This window comes from Rhinatrema bivittatum, chromosome 5 (assembly GCF_901001135.1).
Source record: "Rhinatrema bivittatum chromosome 5, aRhiBiv1.1, whole genome shotgun sequence".
In the NCBI taxonomy this organism is placed as follows: domain Eukaryota; kingdom Metazoa; phylum Chordata; class Amphibia; order Gymnophiona; family Rhinatrematidae; genus Rhinatrema; species Rhinatrema bivittatum.
This window is the reverse complement of record NC_042619.1, coordinates 146,546,563-146,573,989: the sequence shown is the minus strand read 5'-3', so window position 1 is coordinate 146,573,989 and position 27,427 is coordinate 146,546,563.

The following is a 27,427-nucleotide window of genomic DNA, read 5'->3' as shown; positions in this document are numbered from 1 at the left end:
ATTTTCCGTACGAAAACGATTCGCGGCGGGGAAATCGCTCCCTGACCCCCGCTGGACCTCCAGGAACTTTTGGCCAGCTTGTGGGGGGCCTCCTGACCCCCACGAGACTTGCCAAAAGTCCAGCGGGGGTCCGGAAGGACCTCCTGCCGTCCAATCTTTTTCGTCTATGGCCGCCGCCATTTTCGGCGCCATTTTGGAAAATGGCGCCGGCTGAAGACGACAAGATTCAGAGCAGGAGCCCGTTCCGGACCGCTGCCGTTCCGGACCGCCGCTGGACCCGCAGGTTATTTAAGTTATTTGGGGGGGGTTCGGGAGGGTGGGGGATTTAATTTAAAGGGTCGGGGGTGGGTTTTAGGGGGTTTTAGTGTGCCGGCTCACGATTCTAACGATTTATAACGATAAATCATTAGAATCTGTATTGTATTGTGTTCCATAACGGTTTAAGACGATATTAAAATTATCGGACGATAATTTTAATCGTCCTAAAACGATTCACATCCCTAATATATAGCATATTCCTTCCAGTCAACAAGATAGCACAACCTTGGTTAATGGAACAGAGCTGCAAAGTAATAGCACTATCACTTAATCTTCTTTTGCTCAGAGCTAGATTATAAGATTTTTAGGGAAGGAGATATAGAGGTTATTTTCTTAGAGAAATAGGTAATATTTTCATTTATAAATACCAGTTTGGCCCATTGTAGTGGTCAGAAAAGTGCAGCACTGTAGACAATGCTCGGATAGTGGTGACACGTCAAGCATATTATTTTTAATGATATGCTGACTGATGACATGGATGATATCTTTACAGCATCCTTGACAGGAACTGTGTTTTGGTTATACAATGATCAGTTCTGGCTGATTCCAGAAAAAAAAAAAAAGACTTCAGAAAATATATGAAATAAAATAAAGGAAAAAGTAAGCAGTGTTCATCCTCACCTTCACCTCCACCTTCATGATTTTAAAACTGTTCCACAAAAGTTGTTTGAAATGCGTTTGCTTTTAGATTGTTAACAGATAATTATGAGCAAAGGACTGCCTAGAAAGGAAACATAAGACAGAGCTAAGTGACATCTTTATCAAGTGTGAAGAAAAATAACTACTTGAACCTGACATCTTTTAATTGTATGGAAGTAAATCATCATCCCGTATTGGCAACTTTGAAGATTAAATTCTCACCCCCCCCGATTGAATCAGGTATTCTATGGTGTAACTCTGACATGACATGCGGCTTTATACCACCTGCTCATATGTTGTACAGTATGGTGTGCTATGGCATAGCTTCTGAAATGATTTGGGAATAACAAGGTACAGCATGTCATACTGCAAATAATAGCTCTGCAATGTAAGACTAATGTATAGGAGCCAGAGCAATATGTTCAGACTGGACTTAATGCTGAAAGACTGAAGAACAACTTGCAAGGTAAGCAACCACAGGACTTGCTTGCTGCCTGTAATTCATCATTTTTGAAAAATACCATTAACATACTTTAAAAGAACTGATTCAAAATGAAATCCCAAACAGACTTTGTTGACTGATTTTAAAATACCTTGGAGAGATGTACTAATAGACTGTCATTAATACTGGATAAATTTAACCTACAACAGCATTCACCATGCTGCTCTGTGGTTTGGTAAAAACTTCAGCTGTTATATACCCAGATACAGGGGCCTATTAGTTAAAGTGTATTAATGCATTAACACATTAAATGGCTATGTTAATGTGTTCAACTAGAAAGCTTGTTGGCAGTACAATCAATATAAAGGGGATGGTCCCAAAAAAACCACAAATGTGAGAATCAATTAAGAAACCCAGCCCTTAACATTTCAAAAGCTTGTTCTATATCACTCAGATATCACTCGACTATTTATAAGAAAGTAATAATTGAACATAAAAACACAAGTACATAAGATTTCCTAAACTGGGACAGACCAAAGGACCAAAAGCCCAGTATCCTGTTTCCAACAGGGGGCAATCCAGGTCACAAGTACCTGGCAGAAATCTAAAAGGTTAATAGAGTCCATGCTGCTTTTCCCAGGGATAAGCCTTGGATTTTCCCAAGAACAACTTAATAATAGTTTATGGACTTTTTCCAAGAATTGTTCAAACCTTTTTTAAACCCAGCTACACTACAGCATTTACCACATCCTCCAGCAATAAATTCCAGTGTTTAATTATGCATTGAGTAAAAAAATATTTTCTCCTATTTGTCTTAAATGTATTAATTACCTAGTAACTTTATTGCCTGTTCCCTAGTCTTTGGTCAAATAACAATTACAAACTTCTTAAGTCTTTTGAAAAAAAGGGAGTGAAAAAGCCAGTTCATACCAAACTTAAATTCTACTGAACTCCATGAAGTTTGCAAGTAGCACATTTAAGACTAATCGGAGAAAATTCTTTTTCACTCAACGCACAGTTAAGCTCTGGAATTTGTTGGCAGAGGATGTGGTTAAGTGCAGTTACTGTAGCTTGGTTTAAAAAAGGTTTGGATAAGTTCTTGGAGGAGAAGTCCATTAACTGCTATTGATCAAGTTGACTTAGGGCCATATTTTTAAACTTATGCATGGTCGTAGATTTGTTCGCACAACCCGGCACAAACAAATCTATGCCCGATTTTATAACATGCGTGCGCAGCCGTGCGCATGTTATAAAATCCGGGGTCAGCATGCACAAGGGGATGCACACTTGTGCACCTTGCGTGCGCCGAGCCCAAGGGGAGCCCCGATGACTTTCCTTGTTCCCTCCAAGGCCGCTCCGAAATCGGAGCGGCCTTGGAGAGAACTTTTTTTGCCATCCCCCCACCTTCCCCTCCTTTCCTCTATCTAGCCCACCCCCCAGCCCTAACTAAATCCCCCCCTACCTTTTATTTCCGAAGTTACGCCTGCCCAAGGCAGGCGTAACTTGCGCACGCTGGCTCACCATCCCCTGGCACTGGCCGCTGTGCCGGAGGACTCGGGACTGCCCCCGGACTGCCCCCAAACCTCCTCCATGCCCCCGGACCACCCCCTGACCCCGAGACATGCCCCTGGACCCGCCCCCAGACCCGCCGCCTTCCCGCCCCTTTTTCAAAGCCCCCGGGACATACGCGCATCCCGGGGCTTGCGCGTGCCACCAAGCCTATGCAAGATAGGCTTGGCGTGCGCAGGGGCAGCTTTTTGGGGGTTACGCGCATATCTTATACTCGTAACTCTTTGAAAATCTGCCCCTTATGGAATGGCCTCTGCTATTTCTGGCATCAGTAGCATGGGATTTTCTTGGTGTTTGGTTAATTGCCAGGTTCTTGTGGCCTGGTTTGGCCTCTGTTGGAAACAGGATGCTGGGCTTGATGGACCCTTGGTCTGACCCAGCAATGCAATTTCTTATGTTCTTACTGCAAATATGCAGTCCTGTACATATAATCATCACTGGCATAAAAGCACCACTAAACATGAATGGCTGCTACTTATGAATATTAATGATGCTTCAACCCACAAATGTACAAAATATATACTTACAATGCATTTCCCAAAGGAACTCCTATACTTAAATGGTCCTGAAGTTTTTAAAATATTTTTCTGTCCCAAACACTCGTATTGCCTCAGCATAGACCTACATTTGCTGACTTGTGGCTTCTTCAGGGGGAACTCTTAAATGGTAACAAAAAAAACGTATCTGTGGGCCTCCATATTGATTTAAGCCATTTAGAGTCACATACTTGTGTAGTGTTCTAATGTGCCAATGCATCATTAGAGAACAAAATTTAACAAAACTTTAATCTATCACAAAAAACAAAACCGATATTGACAAAATATCTTTAAATCACACTTAATACTCAGTCTTCAAACATATAAATGCCTTCGTACCTGAGCATTATGTTTGCCAGACAGCCACCCCAAAACATATGATGATGTACTTATATCCCTGTCTCATTTGAATTCCCCACAATACATTAATTCTAATCCAGTAATGCCTTGGTCTTAAGAGGATATTCCCTTCAAAATCTTACCAGGGTACAATTACAGAAGTGCTTCCCAGAAGAATACAGAGACAGCAAATTCTCTCTCAGTCCCTGAATAAGACGGGATAGTCAAAACACTGTCAATGTCGGGCCGACAGCTCCAGTCTCATTAAAATAGAAGGCTCATATAAGAGAAGAAGATCTACTCTGAAACTAAAGCTAAGTAAACAATAACCTTAGAGATGGAGACCGTGTAAGAGAAAGCTTTTTACAATGCTTTGGACACGCATTATTAATGAGAGTTAAAAATAGTATACTGCATTAAAATGGAAATGAATTAAAATGCAATGAAAAATTAAAAAAACTGATAAACTTTAAAAACTGAGAAAATTAAAACGGTATCAATAAACATAAGGTTATCACCAATATATGGGATAAACTATTTAGTTATACTGAACATTTGTGTACATGAGAAAATTTAGTGTCCTCTGATTGTTGGTATTTGTGATATTATTAAGAGAGGACCATTTGGGCTTTGTTAGTTTTTGGTAAGTCAGAATTTAGCCAGATAAATGTGCTCAACTGTATAGCTGCGTATCTTTTACGTCTAATTTTAAAGTGATATGCAAGTAGATTTAACATGTATAAATTAGACATATTTATTCACCGTAAGTAGGCTTTAACATACGTAAGTCAGGAGATTTTTTAACATGCATGTGGCAATGAAATTACCAGTTTTTCCAATTAGTCTACTAGTTTGGCCAGTCAATCTGTAGGTCATTAATACCCTGCTGGCTCTTCATCTTGAAGTCCCTCCATTTCACCCAGATCATTTTTATGATGTTTATGATTAGATACTCTAGATATTGAGCAGGAGCAAGCTGCCAAATTTACATGAGTAGTTTGCTTATAAAATAGCAATTTACTTGCATAAATGTTGGCCCTTCCCCAGCTCACCCCTGGCCTGCCCCTTTTTTATACATGCAAATGTACTCATGGACCCTGATTTACGCGTGTATGTAGAGGTTTCTATAATAGCATATATTCTTTTACATGCGTAACAGCTAATTTTTATGTGCAACAACTTTTTAAAATTCACCTTTAAGATTTCAAATCACTTTACAGACAGGTTGCACATTTGCTATCCACTTACAATTGCTGCTTTATCTCCTGCTGGGCTTGTCCAGCTTGAATTACTGCCTTCTGATTTTCATCACTCAGCCCCAAAGGTCAAAAACCGCACATGCATATGTCCTCACAAACAGAAAACAGAATTGGCTTCCTGTTTACCTCCAAAAAGAATTTAAAAGTAAGGTAGAAGTATTGAATATCCTTGACACATGACCACTTATTATAAAGCTACTTTCTGGAAGTAAAAAATCTGTAGTATATCATATTATAAATTGATGTGGGACATTCAAATGACAAAATGGTCTACACATTTATCATCTTGCTGTAGAAAATTCATGTACTGAGGATTTTTTTTCCCATTGACATTTCTGGGCTTCATTTCACATGCAAGGTAATGAATATGATTTTGTTTTTGTGTTTTTTTTTTTTTTAATCACAATTCAAAATTTCTACCAAAATCTGAATTCATCAGTCAGATGAGTATTTTAAGTATTATGAAGAGGATTTTTGACACTAAGTTCAGAAGAGAACCTTTCACTTTAGGAATATATATATATATATATATATATATATATGGCCTTGACAACCATTAATATATAAAACAGCATCATGCTCCCTATGTACTGAATATCTCCTGTATTATGAACAACAACATCAGTGGATAATCCATAAAACTGGGTATGGATCATATCTTTTTACCTCATATTTTTATATATATTGTCATTTTATTTGTTTTATTGAGATTGTGATTAGTCTGTTTTGTATTATTGCATTGTTCCTATTATGAACGTACCTTGTACTCTGCAATGAACATATTTTTGGAAAGTTGCAAAATATAAGAAATGCTAGTTGGCTAGTAGTTGGCTCCCACAGAGTGACAGTAGTGTAAGAAATGACCACTTGGAAGAAATGGTGAATCCCTGGGCCGATGGCAGATGACAACGCCCCCAGGAGGAGATCCTGAGAGGAACCACTGGCTAGGCTGGAATATGAAATAAATACAAATAGTTCTTTATTAGGCTGGAAGCTGAACCACCAGTGGTGGCAGTAGTGACTCGCTGTGTCCGGTAGGGCTAAAGTCCTTCTGATACTGGAATTATAATCTCTGGGTTGCTGAGCTGTAGAGAGAGACTAGAAGTAGTGAGTAGACAGGGTATACTGGATACAAGAGTAGATGTCTGCAATGGTCTCTATGCCACAGAGAGTCTTCAGTACATTCAGGAACAGGAGCCGTAGGCGAGCACTGGTTCCTATAAACAGTCTGTAATAAGAACTCACAATAGCTGTATATGAAATGGCTTCTAGAGTAGAAGAGAGTTTGTAAAGGATTCTAGGAACATGGGCCCTCGTGGAGCGAGTATCCGTTCCTATCTGCAATATTGCCAATCTAACTCACGATCTCCGTACCTGTGATAACGTCTTAGACAGAAGGGAGTCTTCAGAGATATAGGAATGTGGGCCCTCGTGGAGCGAGTACTGGATCCCGTCTTGGCAATCTGAAATCAAGAAGAGAAAGTGGAGCCCCCATGGAGTGAGTACACCTGGTAAGTCTGAAAAGGCTGAGCAGTGGAGAGGAATTCACCTGGCTGACTCGGATCGTTGTTGCAAGTACCGTGGACTGCCGAAGCAAGTCCATAAGGAGTTCCTTGCTAACTCGTTAGAGGTTAGCAAACAAAGACCTTTTAAAGTGAAAATGGATGATGTCATTACGGGGGGACACCCCCGAGGTTCGCGCCCTTGCTGGTACAAAGTCTGGAGCACACGCGCGCTCCCTTACATCATCAGGAACATGGCGGATCCACAGCGTTAAGCCAGCCTGGGGACACCGGCACCAAGAGGCAGGGAGAAGCTGCGGCTGCATCTGTCCGTCAGAGCTGAAGGGAGTCGCTCCCAAGGTAGAGGTTGGAGCGAGGGCAAGAAGAGGCACGAACGCAACACTTTTCAATATATTTATAAATGATCTGGAAAGAAAAACGATGAGTGAGATAATCAAATTTGCAGATGATACAAAATTGTTCAGAGTAGTTAAATCACAAGCAGATTGTGATAAATTGCAGGAAGACCTTGTGAGGCTAGAAAATTGGGCATCAAAATGGCAGATGAAATTTAATGTGGATAAGTGCAAAGTGATGCATATAGGGAAAAATAACCCATGCTATAGTTACACAATGTTAGGTTCCATATTAGGTGCTACAACCCAAGAAAGAGATCTAGGTGACATAGTGGATAACACATTGAAATAGTCTGTTCAGTGTGCTGCGGCAGTCAAAAAAGCAAACAGAATGTTGGGAATTATTAGAGAGGGAAAGATAAATAAAACGGAAAATGTCATAATGCCTCTGAATCGCTCCATGGTGAGACCGCACCTTGAATACTGTGTATAATTCTGGTCGCCACATCTCAAAAAAGATATAATTGCGATGGAGAAGGTACAGAGAAGGGCTTCCAAAATGATAAGGGGAATGGAACAGCTCCCCTATGAGGAAAGACTAAAGAGGTTAGGACTTTTCAGCTTGGAGAAGAGACGGCTGAGGGGGGATATGATAGAGGTGTTTAAGATCATGAGAAGTTTAGAACGGGTATATGTGAATTGGTTATTTACTCTTTCGGATAATAGAAAGTCTAGGGGGCACTCCATGAAGTTAGCATGTGGCACATTTAAAACTAATCGGAGAAAGTTCTTTTCACTCAACGCACAGTTAAACTCTGGAATTTGTTGCCAGAGGATGTGGTTAGTGCAGTTAGTATAGCTGTGTTTAAAAAAGGATTGGATAAGTTCTTGGAGAAGTCCATTACCTGCTATTAATTGAGTTGACTTAGAAAATAGCCACTGCTATTACTAGCAATGGTAACATGGAATAGTCTTAGTTTTTGGGCACTTGCCAGGTTCTTATGGCCTGGATTGGCCACTGGTGGAAACAGGATGCTGGGCTTGATGGACCCTTGGTCTGACCCAGTATGGCATGTTCTTATGTTCTTATAAGATCGAGTAACGTGTATAATTGCACAATTTGCAGGTGATATCAAAATATGTAGGGTAGTTAAAACACAAATTGAGGATCTAGAAAAATTAAAATTCATATAGACAAGAGCAAAGTTATGCATGTTGGGGGAAAAATCCAAACTATCAGTACATACTGGTGGGGACTACTCTAGGTAGCTGTTGTGATGACGTTTTGCGATCATCATGATAGGACCCTAATCTTAACTCCTGTGAGCTAAGATAGAAAATGTAGTGGAGGGAGGGGTGCACTATTCAGAACAGCTCCTCCTCTGAGGTTGCTGGAATGGCCAGCCCCCTGCTGCTTATAAAAGCAGTATGCAGCATTTCAAAATGTGGCATTTCGGGTAGGAGTTAGAGAGAGTGGAAGCATTTCTTGTGTTTGTTCCCCCTGCTTGGGAAGAGGACCAGTGTCTTCTTTGGTGCTAGTTCCATATTTTGATTGAGACTTTTGAATCTTTTTTGCCTTTTTCAGGATTCTTTTGTGAAAGCTCTGGTACCTCTGGCTAGAGGATTTTGAGGTATCTGCCAGATAAGTTAGATCAGGAGGTAGGGAAGACTCCACTGTCCTTCATTCTTCATAGAGAGGGCTGGAGCAGAGGTGACCCCACTGCAGGAGCTTTTTAGAATTTCTACATTGTTGTGAAGATTTTTTCTGAGTTCCAGGAGGACGTTTGTGGCCTCCCTTCCAGCTTGAAGAGGAGAGATCTGTACAGAGATGCTGTGTTCCTTGCTCCCTGAAGTTTTCTAACAAGAATCCTAGTGAGACAACTGAAGAGGAGAACTGTGAATAAGACTATAACTGTAGTCTGAGGATCCCTAGCTGGAGTCGTCACCCTGGAATAGAGACAATTTTTGGAGGACTGTGCAAAGACTGAAATCCTGTTTGCCATTCAGTATTTTTGGAGGGTTTTTTCCATCCAAACTAAAGATATATTGCCCATCTGGGAACCTTACTTAGCCAAACCATGGAAGGTGGGAGTTTCCCTGCCTGATACTGAGAGACACTTGCACAGATAAATTGGGGAACTTTTATATATTATTTATTTATGTTTTATTAGCATTTATTAATCACATCCTTTAAAGATGATAGAGACCTTTCATTCTTCACACCCAGGGCAACAGATTTAGTTAACCCAACCATTTTGGGCCTTGGAGGATTTTACCCAAAATGGTCCAAAATGGTCCTGGGGCCCTTGGACTATGTTGAGGTGAAAGAATATTAAATGATTGGCCCCAGGATCCATGTGTACCCCTGCCCTCCTAGCCCCTGAATTAGAGAGTAGTTTACACTACTATAATTTATTTATTTATTTATCTATTTATTTATTTATTTATTGTGTTTTGTATACCGTCATTCGGTAGAGCCATCATAACGGTTTACAGATTATGTATAATTAGTAGTTAAAGAGAGGAATCTGAGAATTACTCTATACCTCATGCTGAAACCTCCTGCACAGTAGGGATGTGCAGGGAAAAATTTTTTTTTTCATGTTTTGGTTTGTTTTTGGGACATTTTTTCCCATTAATTTTGGTTCGTGGATTGCTTGATTCATTTCATTCGTGTGAAAAAAACGAATCAAGCAATAAAAAAACCCAAAAATCCCAAATGGCCAAAAAATGAAAACGAGCCCTCCCTCCCATCCTCCCTGAAAAATGCTGGAGCCAGGTTCCCCCCCTGGCCCCCACTTATCCAGTCTGGTGGGAATACACTGGCTCAGACTAGGACAAAGCCTCAGACTTGCATAGGCTGAGGCCGCGGTTCTTGCTTTGGGCCTCAGCCTATGTGAGAGCACGACGCAGGCTCCTTGGCCTAGGCCTGAAGCCAGAGCCTTGCCTAGGGCATAAGCCGAAGCCCCTACTTTGAGCTTTGGGCTATGTAGTAAGTGAGACCCTGGCTTTGGTCCTAGACCTAGGTCTGATGCATTTATTTAGAACAAACCAAACGAATAAAGTTTGTTTCGTTTTGGGAGCTTCCGATTTGGTTCAGGGCTTCCGACTGAAATAAATTATCCTTATTTGTCACATATTGCACTTTCATTTTAAATTAATGTACATCCCTATTGTTCAGAATACAGCTGCAGCCATAAAAGAAAACCGGATATTAGGAATAATTTGGAAAGATGTCAATGATAAATCCGAAGATAATATAATGCTTCTGTATTTAGCAGAGATATGACCACACCTGGAATACTGAGTGAAGTTCTGGTCACCATATTTGCAAAAAAGATGTGATGGGGCTCAAAAAGGTACAGAGAAGGGCAACCAGAATGATGAGAGGATTGGGGCATCTCTCATACCATTTAGGGTGATTTAATTTGGAAAAAAGAAGACTGAGGGAGAACATGATAGAGGTCTACAAGATCATGAATAGAAAAGAACAAACTAAAAGTAAACAGTTGCTTATGCTTTTCAAAATTACTAGGACTGGGGGCATCCAATGAAACTGTATGCTAGCAATTTTAAGACAAACAAAAGAGAGTATTTTTTCAGTCAGCAGGTAACTAAATTGTGGAATTAGCTGCTGCCAAACGTAGTCACAGCTAGCAGCATAGTAATGATTTAATGGAACATAGTCAACATGGATTTACCCAAGGGAAGTCTTGCCTAACAAATCTGCTTCATTTTTTTGAAGGGGTTAATAAACATGTGGATAAAGGTGAACCGGTAGATGTAGTGTATTTGGATTTTCAGAAGGCGTTTGACAAAGTCCCTCATGAGAGGCTTCTACGTAAACTAAAAAGTCATGGAATAGGAGGCGATGTCCTTTCGTGGATTACAAGCTGGTTAAAAGACAGGAAACAGAGAGTAGGATTAAATGGTCAATTTTCTCAGTGGAAAAGGGTAAACAGTGGAGTGCCTCAGGGATCTGTACTTGGACCAGAGCTTTTCAATATATATATAAATGATCTGGAAAAGAATACGACGAGTGAGGTTATCAAATTTGCAGATGATACAAAATTATTTAGAGTAGTTAAATCGCAAGCAGACTGTGATACATTGCAGGAGGACCTTGCAAGACTTGAAGATTGGGCATCCAAATGGCAGATGAAATTTAATGTGGACAAGTGCAAGGTGTTGCATATAGGGAAAAATAACCCTTGCTGTAGTTACACGATGTTAGGTTCCATATTAGGAGCTACCACCCAGGAAAAAGATCTAGGCATCATAGTGGATAATACTTTAAAATCGTCAGCTCAGTGTACTGCAGCAGTCAAAAAATCAAATAGAATGTTAGGAATTATTAGGAAGGGAATGGTTAATAGAACGGAAAATGTCATAATGCCTCTATATCACTCCATGGTGAGACCACACCTTGAATACTGTGTACAATTCTGGTCGCCGCATCTCAAAAAAAATATAGTTGCGATGGTGAAGGTACAGAGAAGGGCAACCAAAATGATAAAGGGGATGGAACAGCTTCCCTATGAGGATAGGCTGAAGAGATTAAGGCTGTTTAGCTTGGAGAAGATTCGGCTGAGGGGGGATATGATAGAGGTCTTTAAGATCATGAGAGGTCTTGAACGAGTAGATGTCACTCGGTTATTTTCACTTTCGAATAATAGAAGGACTAGGGGGCATTCCATGAAGTTAGCAAGTAGCACATTTAAGACTAATCGGAGAAAATTCTTTTTCACTCAACGTACAATAAAGCTCTGGAATTTGTTGCCAGAGGATGTGGTTAGTGCAGTTAGTGTAGCTGGGTTCAAAAAAGGTTTGGATAAGTTCTTGGAGGAGAAGTCCATTAATGGCTATTAATCATTTTACTTAGGGAATAGCCACTGCTATTAATTGCATCAGTAGCATGGGATCTTCTTAGTGTTTGGGTAATTGCCAGGTTCTTGTGGCCTGGTTTTGGCCTCTGTTGGAAACAGGATATGCTGGGCTTGATGGACCCTTGGTCTGACCCAGCATGGCAATTTCTTATATTCTTATGTTCTTAATGTTCAAAAATGATCTGACTGTATTACTGTAAGACAAAGACAAACAGCAATTTTCAGTTCATATGAATGAAATAAACTGAAAATTAGCCTCAGAAGAAAATACTCCCACATTTTTAGGTATTTTCATATATGTGTGTTACAAAAAATAGCCTTGGCCTAGATATGGATCCAATTCTGGGGCTTGACCAAAGCCAGAACCTGACTCTGTGGCTCAGGCCTAGGCCTAAGAGTAAGCCTTGATGACCAGGATTCAGCCTTCGGCTGGGCCAGGCATTGATCATAGGCCATTACTAAGGCCCAAGTCTGAGGCCAGAGCATATCCAAGGCAGGATCTGGCACCAAGGCTCATACCTAGGGCTAGACCCAACCTAGGGCTAGACCCAACAATGGGGTCGGGATCAAAACTAGATCGCTGACACTGAGGTCCAGGTCTAGGCCCAAGGCCTAAGTTTGGGTCCAATGCCAGAGGCTGGGTCCTACACAGGAACTTGGACAAAGATTCATCTTGTTGTTGAGGCCCAAGCTTGGGCCTAGGCCTAGGACTGATGCTGGACCCTGGCTTAAGGATGGGTCTCAGTTGCCTAGGCTTACGTCTAGGCTCAGGTCTGATACTGTGACCTGGCTGAGGTCAGGTTTTGTTGCTGAGGCCTGGGCCACATACCGGATCCCAGTCGCCAAGGAAAAAGCCTAGGCCCAGGTCTGACACCAGGGTCCTGCTGAGGCCAGGTCCCATTGTCAAAGCCCAAACCTGGGCCTAGGTCAGGGTCCAACACTGGGATCCAGCTAACACCAGATTCCCTCACTAAGGCTCAGGCTTGGTTCTAGGCTCGAGGCTAGGTCTGTTTTCTGAGGCTAGGGCCCAGTGCTAGGGCTCAACCACCTGGAGGACATGCAACAGTGATGGCACTGCAATGCCCTCCTTTAGAGCAGATGGCACCCTTTTGTTGTTAGGCTGCATATTTTGTTATATAGATATACAACAAAATGGTACTGTCCGCTCTTGAGGATGATGCCACAGTGGCATCACTGCGACACATTCTTTGGGTAGTGGAAGTCATTTTTAAGTCCATGGAAAAAGAAAGAAGATGCTACTGGGTCTCCTTGCCTAGACTTTAGGTCTGGGCCTAACCTAGGTCTGGGCCCCAGTCATGGGTTCCTGACTTAGTAGAGCTCTAACATTGGCAATAGACCTAGACTTTGGGCCTGGGCCTAGACCAGGGCCTTAGTAATGGTACCCATTCTCAGCCAGGCCCCTGCATTTGGCATGAGCCTCAGTGACCAGGATCCATGTTAGGCAGGGCCCCAGTATCAGGTCTGGCTTAGGCCCAAGCCTGGGCCTTGACACCTGAGATCTGGCCTTGGGCCAGGGCCCAGTGTCAGAGATAGGCCAAAGCCCAGAGCCAAGCCCCAGCATCAGACCCAATCCTAGGTCTCAGCCTCAGCAACTGGGACCCAGCCTCAGTCTTCATTTTGGCATCAGGCCAAGACCTAGTGTTAGACCCAGGCTTTGGTGACAGTACCTGGCCTCAGCCAGGCCCCAGTGTCAGACTCAGGCCTAGGCCTCAGCAACTAGTACCTGGCCTTGGGCCTGGCCCTAGCATTTAGCATGGGTCTAAACCCAGGCCCAGGTTTCATCAATGGGACCTGGGCTCCACCAGGTTCCAACATTGGACCCAGTCCTTGGTCTCAGACTATGGCCTTAGTTTCAGTGGCTTGAACCTAGTCTTGGTCTAGGTCCTGGCATCTGTCATAGGCCAGGCCTAGAACTCTGCCTCAGCTGTGCCCCATAATTATACTGGGCCTATGCCTAGGCCTCAGCAACTGGGACCCGATCTCAGTCTGGGCCACGGCTTTAGCCTAGGCCTAGTCCCAAACCCAGGCCTTGTTGATAGGATCCAGCTTTGGGCTTGGGCCTTGGCCCATTTTTTCTGTTACTTTAAAGTCAATGGGGCCTTTTCCAGATGATTTCAGTGTAAAACAAGAAAACAAATGAAACAATAAAAAACAAATATTTGGTCTTAGTTTCAAACAAATCTAACAAAGAACTTTCACCTATGAAATGAATTAATGAACTGAAATGAATTTTTAGAGTCTGCACATCCCTATAAACTGTTAGTAAAAGTTGAGTGCAGGCCAAATGGATTCATACTTTAACAATCTATACAGAACATTCTGGTTTTCATCTGGTGACTTTAGGTCCACTGTCAGAAACAGAATGTTGAGCTTGATGGACCATTCTTCTGACCCTGTTTGGCCATTCTTATGTTCTTATGTTCTCATCCTGATTTTGCCAAGAAAGATAAAAAAGAAAAGTGACAAAATTGCTTCCATGCAATATAATGGGAAATATGTGACTGTAGAATGGACCTTCTGGAGATATTGCTGCTGTGAGCTAGAGTAAAATATATTCAGGATTGAGGGCTTTGGGAGAGGAATAAAAGGGGCACAAGTATGAGGATAATAATCCTCTTGTGGGCCTGTTCATAGATAGAATAAAGGAAATAATGGAGTGTCTATAGGGGGTCCTTTGATAGTACCCTCAAAGTCTTGCCAAATGTTTTTTTAAACGTATCCACATATCTCCTGAATCAACCCTTTTATGATGTTTGCCATTCATAAAAATTTAATTTCACTAGATATTCACGCTCTAGAGCCAAAAAACCCAGAGATGAAACAACCCCTTTGTTTATAAATGTACAATTCTATGCCTTAAAAATTTGTATTTTAGCATGCCAGGATTCTGGAATACTTTCAACCATAATATTATCCTTTTTGGCTTAAAGTGTGGACTAATGTGTTTAACTATATTCATATCTGAATATGGACTTTCCTTTTTTTACATCTTGGTATCTAGCTAGTGGAAAAATGCATGTATGCAGCTTGCAAGGATGTATGGTGTGCAATGCACACATATCTACCTTATAAATGGGCTCTGACCGACGGCCCGCAAATGCGCAGTAGAGAGCAGCTCTACCGCGCAAGCGCGGGCGAGCACGTCGGTCAGAGCTGAGCGTGCCCGAAAAAAAAAAATGGCGCTGGGGCCGCAGGAGCGGCGGCGGCGGCGAGAAGCAGGAGTGGGAGGAGCAGTAGCGGCGGCAGCGAGGAAAAAAAATGGCGCTGGGGCCGCAGGAGCGGCGGCGGCGAGAAGCAGGAGTGGGAGGAGCAGTAGCGGCGGCAGCGACGACGAGCAGTAGCGGCGCCGTCCCCCCCAGAGATCTTCCATCTGCCGGTTGTGGATGATCTGAAAGGGGAGGGGATTGAGAGAGGGGGAGTGACTGAGGAGAGGGAGGAGAGAGTGAGGGGAGGGGGAGGGGGAGAGGAGAGAGTGGGGGGAGGAGGGGGAGAGGGAAGGAGAATAGAGGGAGAGGGAGAGGGGGAGGGGGAGAGGGAGGGAGAATAGAGGGGGAGGGGGAGAGGGAGGGAGAATAGAGGGGGAGGGAGGGAGAATAGAGGGGGGGGAAGGGGAGAGGGAGGGGGGAGGGAGGGAGACTAGAGGGAGGAGGGAGAATGAGGGGGAGGGAGTGGGAAGGAAATGGACCGAAAATTTTTTTTTTAAATGTAGCCCATTGTTACGGGCTTTACGGCTAGTGTTTTTATAAAATAAATATGGCTGCTGACCCTGTTTATCATCCTTTCATCACAATGGGGTGGAGTCCATGTTAATTTGCATTTGTAAATTTCATATCTTTTGGCTTCTCTGTCATTTCAAACAATCTGTCTTCCTGGAGCTTCTTGCTGGTAGAAATTATATAACTGTTTGCAATGTTATCATCTGTTTGAAGAACAGGTGATGCACTATGCGAGGACTTAAAGTGATATCCCAAAAGGAAAGAGCCTCTCTTTAAAAAATCTCTTTGTTTTACCCCAGTTTTATTATTTCTTCCACTCTTCAGAGTTGATTGCATCACTTCCAGGACATCGCAGCACATGGGATGTCATAATGCCTCTGAATCGCTCAATGGTGAGACCGCACCTTCAATACTGTGTGCAGTTCTGGTCACTGCATCTCAAAAAGGATATAGCAGCACTTGAGAAAGTGCAGAGAAGGGTGACCAAAATGATAAGGAGCATGGAATGGCTGCCCTATGAGGAAAGAAGTTAGGGCTGTTTAGTTTGGAGAAGAGACGACTGAGGGGGGGGATATGATAGAAGTCTACAAAATTATGAAAGGACTCTCTCAGATAATAGAAGGACTAGGGGGCACGCCATGAAGTTAGCAAGTATCTCATTTAAAAGAAACGGAATAAAATTTGTTTTCACTCAGCTCATAGTTAAGCTCTGGAATTCATTGCCAGAGGATGTGGTTACAGCAGTTAGTAGTGTAACTGGGTTTACAAAAGGTTTAGGATAAGTTTCTAGAGGAAAAATCCATAAACTGCTATTACGGTAATTAATAAGCCATAGTAGCTTGTGATTTATCTAATGTTTGGATACTTGCCAGGTACTTGTGACTTGGAAATGGGATACTGGGCTTGATGGACCCTTGGTCTGATCCAGTATAGCACAAAAATTGCTAATCTGGTTTCCCTGAATTCCTTTATGCATTCCCTGTCAACAACAGTTTTATCAGCTACCAGAATCTAATTGTAATGGCAGTGCAGCATGTAGTCATCCAATAATTATAAAATAAACAAACTGAAAATTGAGATGCATTTGAACAACAGGCATTACACTGACATCAATGGAAAAAAGGGTAATTAACTATTTTTCCTCTCTCTCTCTCTTTTCATGTGACTAACTTATTTACTAGTAGAAGTTGAGAAACAGACTAATTTGTTATATAATGTAGGAAAACACATGCAGTGTGGTGCCATTGACTGCATTTGTCAGGGTAATTTACATTGGGGAGAAAAAATGTATTTAACCATGGTGCCTCAAAAACATGGCTTAATTTTTAGAGGACACCTGCTTCAATAGACAAGTGTTAGTTAGCAATAAATTATATGCAGCACCACTCTATCATGAGCAAAATGCCAAATCTTTGGAAGACTGCAAATGGATCAGTCTGTGGCTCAGTGTGTGCAGAGCCATGATGCCAAACAGTTGTTTAGCTACCTGTTGAAATATTGTTGTAGGCTCTGCAGGCTTAGAAAAGACACTCTGCACGGGTCCTTAGTATCATTATAAGCGGTACACCAATGAGATATTCAAAGTTTTTGAAAGGGAGATAACAAAGCCTTAGAAATAAATCTCGGTTGTGAATGTATATGCATGCATAGTGCAGTGGCTGGTTGGCATGGCAACTGCTTCTTAGGACTCTTTGCAGCTTTAAGTAAATGAATGAAGTACAAAGCATGCTCAGTTATAGCCATGACCATCCTTACAGTCAGCACATAAGGTACTGATTTTTTTTTTTAATATATATACCGGAAATAGAGGTTTAATAGATTTGTAAAACATTTTTCCATTTTTTGGCCTTGCAAAATCGGGTCGACCTAGAAAACAGAAATAATGGACCAATAAAAGGGTTTGTTTTTTTTTAATGCAGCCATAAAATAGTTTGCAAAGTGCACATTTCCAGACTAGCTGTAGCAAGACGAAGAGTACAAATGAAATGGAAAAGAAGAATCAGTAGTTAGGCTAGAACATATGTACTTACGTCTTGATGAATCAGTGCATTGCAATAAATCTCAGTGATTCTGCTGGCAGATAAGATGGAAATACTAATGCCCTCTACGAGATTATGGTTTAACGCTGCTGTTGGTTCCAAGATTCTAACCACAGAGCTTATTCTGGAGAAATAGCCTAGTGGTTAGAGCACTGGGTTTCAAATCAGGTTGAAATTCCACTGCCACTTCTTGTGACCTTGAGTAAGTCACATTACCCTCCATTGCTTTAGGTACAAATTTACCGGGTCATTCATCAAGCTGAGTTAGGCCATTATCATGCACTAAACGGAGTCTAGCGCATGATAAACATACAACGTTTATCGCGTTAGCATTTAAAAAAGATAATGAGCATGCAAAACTAGGAACATTATGCAAATGAGGGACTTATACCGCATTTTGTGGAAAAATATCACATGACACTGGATTTAATGTGGGATGTATCACCTTTTTAATTGGCGGTAGGGTGGAAAAAAGTTTTTTATCGAGTGACAACAGCCGTTATCGTGGATCATGGATAATATCACGCGCTATAAAAAGAGGCCTTCTCTCAGATATACCTACACTGCCCTGGTGGGCCAATAAAAACATCTTTTGTCACCTGCCCTGTCTTCCCAAAGCTACAATGTTAGGGGGAAGAGTACTAGTAATGGGATACTGGCTGTATCAGGTTGCTCAACAGCAACAACAACAACAACTACTACAACAACTAAAACAGGCAAACACCTTCCAAGGAAGTACTGCACCAGAGCCAGAACTGCAAGCCCTGCCGGTGGAGCGCGCTAACCCACATCAGGGCTTGCCACGCAGGAGGGCACACAGGCAGTACAAGGAATGCATCTTTCATCCCCACGCCTCATTGTTGGGGATGCCAGAGAACCACGTGGTTATGAGGTATTGCCTGCCTGAGCTCTCAGGTTATCATAGAATTATTTCAAGAACTCATAGAGGATCTGGATCTGGTCACAAAAAGATCCAATGCTAAACCAGGCCTCACCAAACTATTTTGTACCCTGCATTTTATGGTATCTGGCTCATTCCGAACAACAGTCAGGATCATCAGAGGAATGTTCCAAACATCTTTTTCTCACTATGGGGCCAATACAATATAAATTTCGGAAAGCGGGCGCTGACTTTTCAGCGCCCGCTTTCCTAACGCGTGCATGGTGCCTGGAAGGGGGGGCGCCATGCAATATCCAAATTAGGGGGTCACGCTAGCAAGGAGGTGCTAGGGTCTGAGACGCACATTTATTTTTTTGCATGCGGAGTGAATGAGTAATAGGCTCATTCACATGCATTTGCATGTGATGAGCGCTATTACATTCGCTCCGCGTCTGAAGCGGGTTAAATAGGCACTAATCCCCCTGTTGCATTAGGGGGTGGATTAGCACCAATTTAACCCACTTTGGAGTGCACTGTATTGCATCGGCCCCTATCTGGGCCAGGTCATAACAGCTGTACATAACCTCATTAATCATTACATAAGATTCCCTCATGAAAGACAGGACTTGCTGTACTTGAAGAGAGGTTTTTATGCCATTGCAAACTTTCCAAATGTTCTGAGAGCTATTGATTGCACTCACATAGCCATCATTCCACCCCGTGGCAGGGAGGAGATCTACCACAACAGAAAGCTCTTCCACTCCATCAAAGTGCAAGTAGTCTGTGATGCTTGATGTGTATCCTTGATGTAGTCACCAGGTACCCAGGAGCTGTGCACAATTCTTTTATATTTAGGCAATCTGGCCAGTATGAACAATTTGAAGATGGCCTCTACAGTGCCGGTTAATGCATAGATAAGAGCAGCGCTTCTTTCTATCATCCTTCTCCAGCTATGTGTTTACAGCAAATGGCAGTGACATGGGGGCTGTCAGGGATGTGACTGCATCAGTTACATGACAAGTGGCTTGCACAGTTAAGTCTACAAGCCGTAGTGCTTGGGCCAAGTTTCTTTTGCCATACTGTACAGGCCTGCTAATGTTATGTATCCATATAAAGTACTTTCCACTAAGGTCAGTGTGTGACCGAGCACTGCAGACTTTCAACTTGTCAGCTTAAAACAAGTGAAAATTCAAATCCTCTCTCTTGGAGCTCTTGAAATATCGCTTATCTCCCCAACCATTTTTGGGCACATAGGGAAGGGACTCCCAGGTCAGTACTGCCCTGTTAGTGCTCAGTCAGCCCTCAGCTAACGGTGCCCATATCGGTATCCTGTTTGCATCATTTCTGCTCTGACTGCCATGATGTCAGCCAGAGTTTGTCTTCACCATCACAGGGGTACATGTGTTCAATGGAAGCTATGTGTGATATGCCATTTAGGCTAATCCTATTCAGTGTTTCATGTCTGACATATTGCAGAGCAACCAGGGACATGAACAGCGGCGGACTCACGATGTCGGACCGGCCTGGGTATTCGCCGCCCAGGCCGGCCCGTGACACGTCACGTGGTCTGCCGAGCTCGGCTTTGTCACAGCCGCGCACGGCAGACCATGTAACTGGAGCGATCGACCCACTGGGGGATGCCCGATCCCCCAATAGGCCAATCCGCCCCTGGACATGAACAATCATACCACAAGGTTGATGTCTTTCTGCAATGACATGGAGCTGAGATGTACAGCTTCAGTGTTATAGAAGTGTTAGAACCGGGTAGAGATTGCTTGCTTGTAAGTGACATGTACACATTTTGTAAACACTCCAGATGCATTTTTCCATTCATGAAGATCTGACACTCCACATCAAAATGCTATAGCGTACATATAGTGTTACAGTAAAAGGAGGCATGGACTTAGGTTTTGGAAATAGCTTTTTATGGCTCACAACAAGCTGTAGCTTAGCTTCTAGTATCTTATAACATGCTATGGGTTGGCAGTGAGATAAAGTCATGGAGGTGTGACTGATGCAGCCACTCTTTGTTCGCTGCAGGAGATTCGGGACCTCGCAGGACCTGGCTTCTCACACCCATCACTTTTCCGAACACACCAGCAGAGATGAAGTATAATGTGGCTTTATGTTCTACCTGCTGTGTCATTGAATGTACCTTTGGAGTTCTCAAAAGTAGATTTAACTGTTTGGACAAAACAGAGAGAGCTTTAATGAATGCCCCACCAGATTAGCAGAGGTAGTGCTTGTCTGCTGTGCATTTCATAATCTGGCTATAAGTTATGGCATCCTATTAGACTATCTACCTCAGGATCTCCCATGTCCCTCAATAGAATCTGGGGAGACCACAAGGACTGGCAGCCAACTTTGGCAACTTTGCCTGTTGGTTATCATCATATCCTTCCACTTGCATGTTAGAGAGCCCAGCAGAGTGGTTCTAGCTGGTCACATCTGTTTCTTTCTTTTACTCACTTATCCTATCTGGGTCAGTGTATAAGAGAAAACAGGACACACGAAGCACTGAAGACCTCACCGAAGTGAAGCAGACTTGTTACCAAGTCAAAGCACATGAAGAGGATGCTCCAATATATATACCCAGGCTCCTGACGTCATCCCAGAGGCTGGCCTGCTCTAATTGGTGCTTATCCCTTTAAGAGTGGCCAGGGGGTGCGGCAACGTGCCTAGGGAGGGCCCGACCCGGAAAGGCTGCCTGTGGCATCGTCCAGCGGTGTCAAGCAGCGAAGAAGGAATCGGGGACTGCCGTAGGAGGCAGCTTCATTAACAGCAGAGACTGCGGGAGAGCCCGAGGCTGGCGGCACGCGGCAGGACCGTCTCCCTGCTGTACTCCCGATGCCTGCGGCATATCTAACATCTGGTATTTAGGGTTTATGGCATAGCACGTTTTCTATAGATTCTGAGAACATTTTTTGCAGAATTTTGTATTATCAATATTCCTGGTAGTGGAGGGAGTTTGTGTTGCTGTTGCTGGTACTGAGGTGACAACTGAATTTAAATATTATTTTTCTGTGGTGAGTGATAAGGGGAAATGTCCTTATTCTGCTCTGCATCCTTTATTGGGGGAGTTTCTGAAAGTATTGCAGAATGTGAGGTGCAGGTTTTGTAGTGGGATTGGTCAAACTTTTACATAGAAGAATTTTTGACTGATGCTCTTAAATAATTTTACAAAATAACAACCTCTTCTCACATACACAGATAAATTTCAATAGACCTTCATAATAGGCACTACCGGCCTGACAACGGATGGCCTTCACTTGCCTTATATTTAAGCTTCAGTCTAGTTCAATCTCACAATATAGTTTTTTTGTTTGCAAATAAAAACTTATCTGGCTTGGTGATCTTGTGTGGCAATTTTCACAAGATTGGCATCGGTAGTGAACCCCAACAAGGTCCATGTTTTGAACAGATGTTTCTGCATTGATTCCATTCAAGTAATGATTATAAAACCATGGAAGTAGCTCTTCAAGAACTAAGAAAGATTAAAAATGAAAAATTCAAGATTTTCTTAAGGATCAGTCCAACATGGAATAATAAAATATATTAATATTAGACCATTGTGATGCTTCACAAATGTAAAGTAACTTCTGTTTGAAACATGCGTATTATTTTGGTTCCAGTACTGATGATGTCATTCTTGTGAAAATTACCAGTCAAGATCAGCAGACAGATGTAATGTATTTGGATTTTCAGAAGGCATTTGATAAAGTCCCTCATGAGAAGCTTCTAAGAAACTTAAAAATTCATGAGATAGGAAGCCAGTCTATCTCTTTATCCCACCCCACCACTCTCTCTTTCCTTTCACCAATCCATTCCCTCTGGTCGCTCCAGATCCAATCAGATCAAGCTGTGTGGCTGCCTGTAATTACACTACATAAGTTGTTGAATATGAGTGGATTCTTGCACATGTATGGCTGCAATTATATGTATTTAATTTAATATTACTGTACTATCAGTAAGTCTGATAGTACAGTAATATTTTTTTGTTATATAATTATTTTTTTGTTATTACATTAATAACTTTTTTTTTTATATATATGACACATAACTGCAGGTCAAAATGAAAGAGAAGCCATGTGGGGGCCCACAAAAATTTTGGAGGTTGAAAAAGGGTCCACGCTCCCAAAAAGATTGGGAACCTCTGCTTTTCAGCTTTATCTCAAACATCGGAAGTTTGAGAAGCATACTACTCACTGCAGTACACTAAGCTTTCCTGGCTGCTATGTGAGGCACAATAGTGAAATGGGTTTTGCAGGTCTACATGTATACATACATATTACCCACCCAGAGATGTGGATAGAGCAGGATATAAATCTTTTACATCAATAAATAAATAGATAGAGGTCTCTTAGAAAAGACAGTGCATTATAAGCTGACAGTATGTCTGGGTCTGGTCAATAGCACCAGCTGCTGACTTTCACAAACCAACAAATCCATATAAGCTGAAGCAGTAGGAAAAGCCCACCTATACTTCTTCCAGTCCTGATCCTTAAGGGATACATTTTCCAAAGCTTAGTCAGGACCTTCATGCATAAAATAAAGAGTTGCAGGCGCAGGTTGGCTGAATGTATTTAAGTGAATTTTCAACCACCTAAAACTATGCACACACATTCATAATGTGCATAAATAGGCTGCATAAAAAGAAACAATTTTGGTGGGGGGGGGGGGGGGGGAAGTTCCAGGGGTATGTTAAGTTAACTTTAATTTTCAAATAATACAGATGAACCTGGCATGCTGAAAATGTGCATTTTGAAACGGGTAAAGTTATGCTCTTGTACAGTTGGCCAAAAAAGAAGCTGATATTGAAACACAATTCATGTGGGTATCTTCTGTTGGAAAATAAGGTTGTTTTTTTCTTGCTTAGAAGTATGTGCGTACCTTTGCAGCTGGGTGCATTACTTGAAAATGTAATTCTCTGAAATGCCTGGCATTTCAACTCCTTCACTTCTGCCATGTGGAGTTGGGGGTCCCAGTCCTGAAGAACAGAGCTGCGGGCAGCTCAGATGACCTCATACCTGCCTCCTGGGACAGTCCCAGTTCTGTATTAGCTTCCCTACAGAAAACCTCCTCCTTCTAGAAGGCAAAGAAAATTTCCAGTTCCTGGCTAAGAGAACTTTCCCCTCTTTCTTCTGCTTTGGAGTGGGGGAGAGTGCGAGAGGGAGAGGATCCAGAACAGGAATAATGGGGGCTGCATTCACAGTGGCGCAAAGTACCACTTCATGACCTCTACTCTCTCTCTTCCTTTCCCCAGTTTGCCTTTTACCAGGTGGAAATGGTATTTGCTACAACAAGGAAGAGGGAAATTCTTCCCCTAGTGAATTAGAAGGGAAAGTGGCAAGAATGGCTGCAATGCCCCAGAAGACTGCAATGTCCCTGGGTCACTAGATGTGCATGGGAACCACCATGGCCTATGATGGTCCCCTTTCTATGGATTTTATGAATTAACAAAACATCATCTTTAAACACCTGATAAATATTTGTGCATAAACTTGTAATTTAGTTTTTTATTTTTATGATTTTTTTGTTTAGTTATATATTTTAATTGATAGTGAGTGGAAACCTCATAAATTTTTGAGTGCTTTCTCCGTTGTGAGAGAGGCTCTACTACTTAAGGTAGGCTCTGCTGCCATCGCTGTTTGCGGTTATGTTTACCTTACAGTCAAAACTGGAATGTGAGACTGTAGTCGTGTTTTAATCATCGGCGACCACCCACTTAATTTTTAGAAACAAAATGTTTAGCGAAAGAAGCACTTATATAATAGCAAAGAGAGCACTTATCATTGCAGAGTGATGACTATCATTAGGAACAATCCAACACGGCTCGTGTTCTGCTTGCTTCGTCAGGTGTAATCAATACTTTGCTTCCAATTTGCACCAGAGCGCTTCAATTGTCCTTTTGTGCTCTGTTGCTTGAACTCAGCATTTCTCAACCGGGATCCGCCATATTTTTTAAACAGACATTTAAACTTACTTGCAGCTTAGAAGTTAGCCATTACTGGGCTGTGACGTAAACCAGATGTACCAATCAGAGATCAGATTAAAGATACCCATTCTACACTGTCATTCAGGCTGTGGGGAGCCTGAGAGGAAAGTTTAAAAATCCACCACTGCTCCCGATAGTTCAATTGACAAAGGACATCACCGCCTCGATCACTCAAAGATACTCGCTCTAAAATGGTCCATCTTAGTTGTGCTTTCTATGGAAGCATCTAGGACACTCCCTGGGTAGGCTTTCCCTTCAAACCTCCCCATGCCATCTTAGAGGCCATCCTTTTACCCTCCTTCTGGCCTACACTATCCTGGGATTTTACCCCAAGGAGGAAGCACTCAGGATATTGCTTGGGGGTTCTTCATTCTTGCCCTTGGGGACAAGAGAGATCTTTTCTTGGAAGCCAGGTTCTGCTTGGACTTTGATGACTCCCAGGGCCAGATTACTATGTCTACTAGACTGGAGCACTGTGGCACTCATTTGGAGTGTAAAAGCCTGGGGGGGGGGGGGGGGGGGGTCAGAAAGGGGAGTGAGTCAAGTGCTCCAACTATAGGGCACCAACTTTTGGTGTTTCTGTACCTCACTTGCCACACAGAAAATCTTATAGGAATGGCACAGGTAATATACCTTGAACCACCTATTTACCCCCTGGATGTTAACCCATCTGAAGGGCTTTATATGCGGCAGTGCTGCATCTTAAGACCCAGAGAAATTGTGGTAATCTCCATTCTTATTTCCCCCAGTACACTTGGTCATGGACATAATAAGTCATCCAATAGGTAGTATGATAATTTCTCAGTACTACCCTTATCCCAGGCTCCACCAATGGTTTCAGCTGTTGGGCTGTGCTCCCTATTTCAGTTTCTATCTCCAGGGCCTGTGCCACTGAGGCAAGGAGCATAACAGAATTCTCACTGCTTTAGTGGCCTTTAGTTCTACCAGTTTGGCCACAGTGGAGGTGTACTGATGAATGTTAAGACCTAGCAGCATACAGCATGATAACATATACTACCAGCCTATGCTTCTGCTACCTGGAGGGTTCAATCTCTGTTGGGCAAAGAATACTTGACCGGCCTTGGCACCAACCCCACTAGGTATTTGGGATATGGCTTGGCCTGCCTTGCCTACTCTCATCTAATCAAGCTGTTCCCCATCAGGAAGATGTTTTTCCTTCCTTTTCTCCTTTCCACTAATTCTTCCATGGCCCTCCTTGTCTCTATCCACTGACACACTACCCACCTTCACCAGCATGCATATAGTATAATATGGACCTGCCTGACATACTCCTTTCTAGGGATGTGAATCGTTTTTCAACGATTAAAATTATCGTCCGATAATGTTTATATCGTCTTAAATCGTTATAGAACACGATACAATAGAAATTCTAACGATTTATCGTTAAAAATCGTTAAATCGTGTTAGTGCGCACTAACTCGAGTTAGTGCGCACTAACTCCCCGTTAGTGCGCACTAACTCGATTTAGTGCGCACTAACTGAAAATGATACAAATAAACACTTTCCAGGTCACTGAAGGTCAGTTAGGAATGAATATGTGTTCCTATTGGCTGGCTGCCCTCTTATCTATTGATGTTACCAAGGTTACCACTGAGGTGATGGTTGGGGGGATGGGAAATGGAACTGGAAACTAACGAACACCAACAGAAAATGAAACAAAGTGTTCACACTTCCCAGGTCAGTAAAGGTCACTTAGGAATGAATATGTATGTATGTATTCCTATTGGCTGGCTGTGCTCTTATCTATTGATGTTACCAAGGCTAATACTGAGGTAATGGTTGGGGGGATGTGAAATGGAAACAGTTGGAAGCTTGACAAAAAAAAGTAATGTAATGATCAGCACTCACGTGACTAGAACTTGTTTGTTTATTATTTTTGTTAGCAGGCACCTGAAATGCTAGTGCATGTTGAATTGCCAATCACTGTGCATTTTAGAAAGGTGGTCCTGGCTGGAACTGTACACAGTTCAAATATATCTAATTGATTGTTGGTAAGTGTATTTTTTAAGTAGCCACACTGGCACAAGTATGTTTACTTTTCCTCCTACTTAACTCACTAGCTCAGCTTTGTAAGAAGGGCTTCTCTGCTTGTGTGTTGTTTTTGTTTGGTGTGAGGAGAGCAGAAAACATCAGATCTTTATTCAATCTACTACAGTCATCTCTTACAGTGCCCTATCCCTATTAATACCAGGAGTGTTGTGATCTTCCTGCACACAGTGCCCTAACCCTGATACCAGTCTGAGACAGCTCCCTCCCTGCATTACTAGTGAGAGGCTGGCTTCACAGACAGGGGGGAGCTGCCTGACCCTCACTCCTGACTTGCCCCATGTCCCAGCTAGTGAATGGTGTGTGGGTGAGGGGGGGGGGGGGAGGATGGTGAAGTCTGAGACAGCTCCCTCCCTGCATTACTAGTGAGAGGCTGGCTTCACAGACAGGGGGGAGCTGCCTGACCCTCACTCCTGACTTCCCCCATGTCCCAGCTAGTGAATGTGGTGTGGGTTGAGGGGGGGGGGGGGGGAGGATGGTGAAGTCTGAGACAGCTCCCTCCCTGCATTACTAGTGAGAGGCTGGCTTCACAGACAGGGGGAGCTGCCTGACCCTCACTCCTGACTTCCCCCATGTCCCAGCTAGTGAATGGTGTGTGGGTGAGGGGGGGGGAGGATGGTGAAGTCTGAGACAGCTCCCTCCCTGCATTACTAGTGAGAGGCTGGCTTCACAGACAGGGGGGAGCTGCCTGACCCTCACTCCTGACTTCCCCCATGTCCCAGCTAGTGAATGGTGTGTGGGTGAGGGGGGGGGGAGGATGGTGAAGTCTGAGACAGCTCCCTCCCTGCATTACTAGTGAGAGGCTGGCTTCACAGACAGGGGGGAGCTGCCTGACCCTCACTCCTGACTTCCCCCATGTCCCA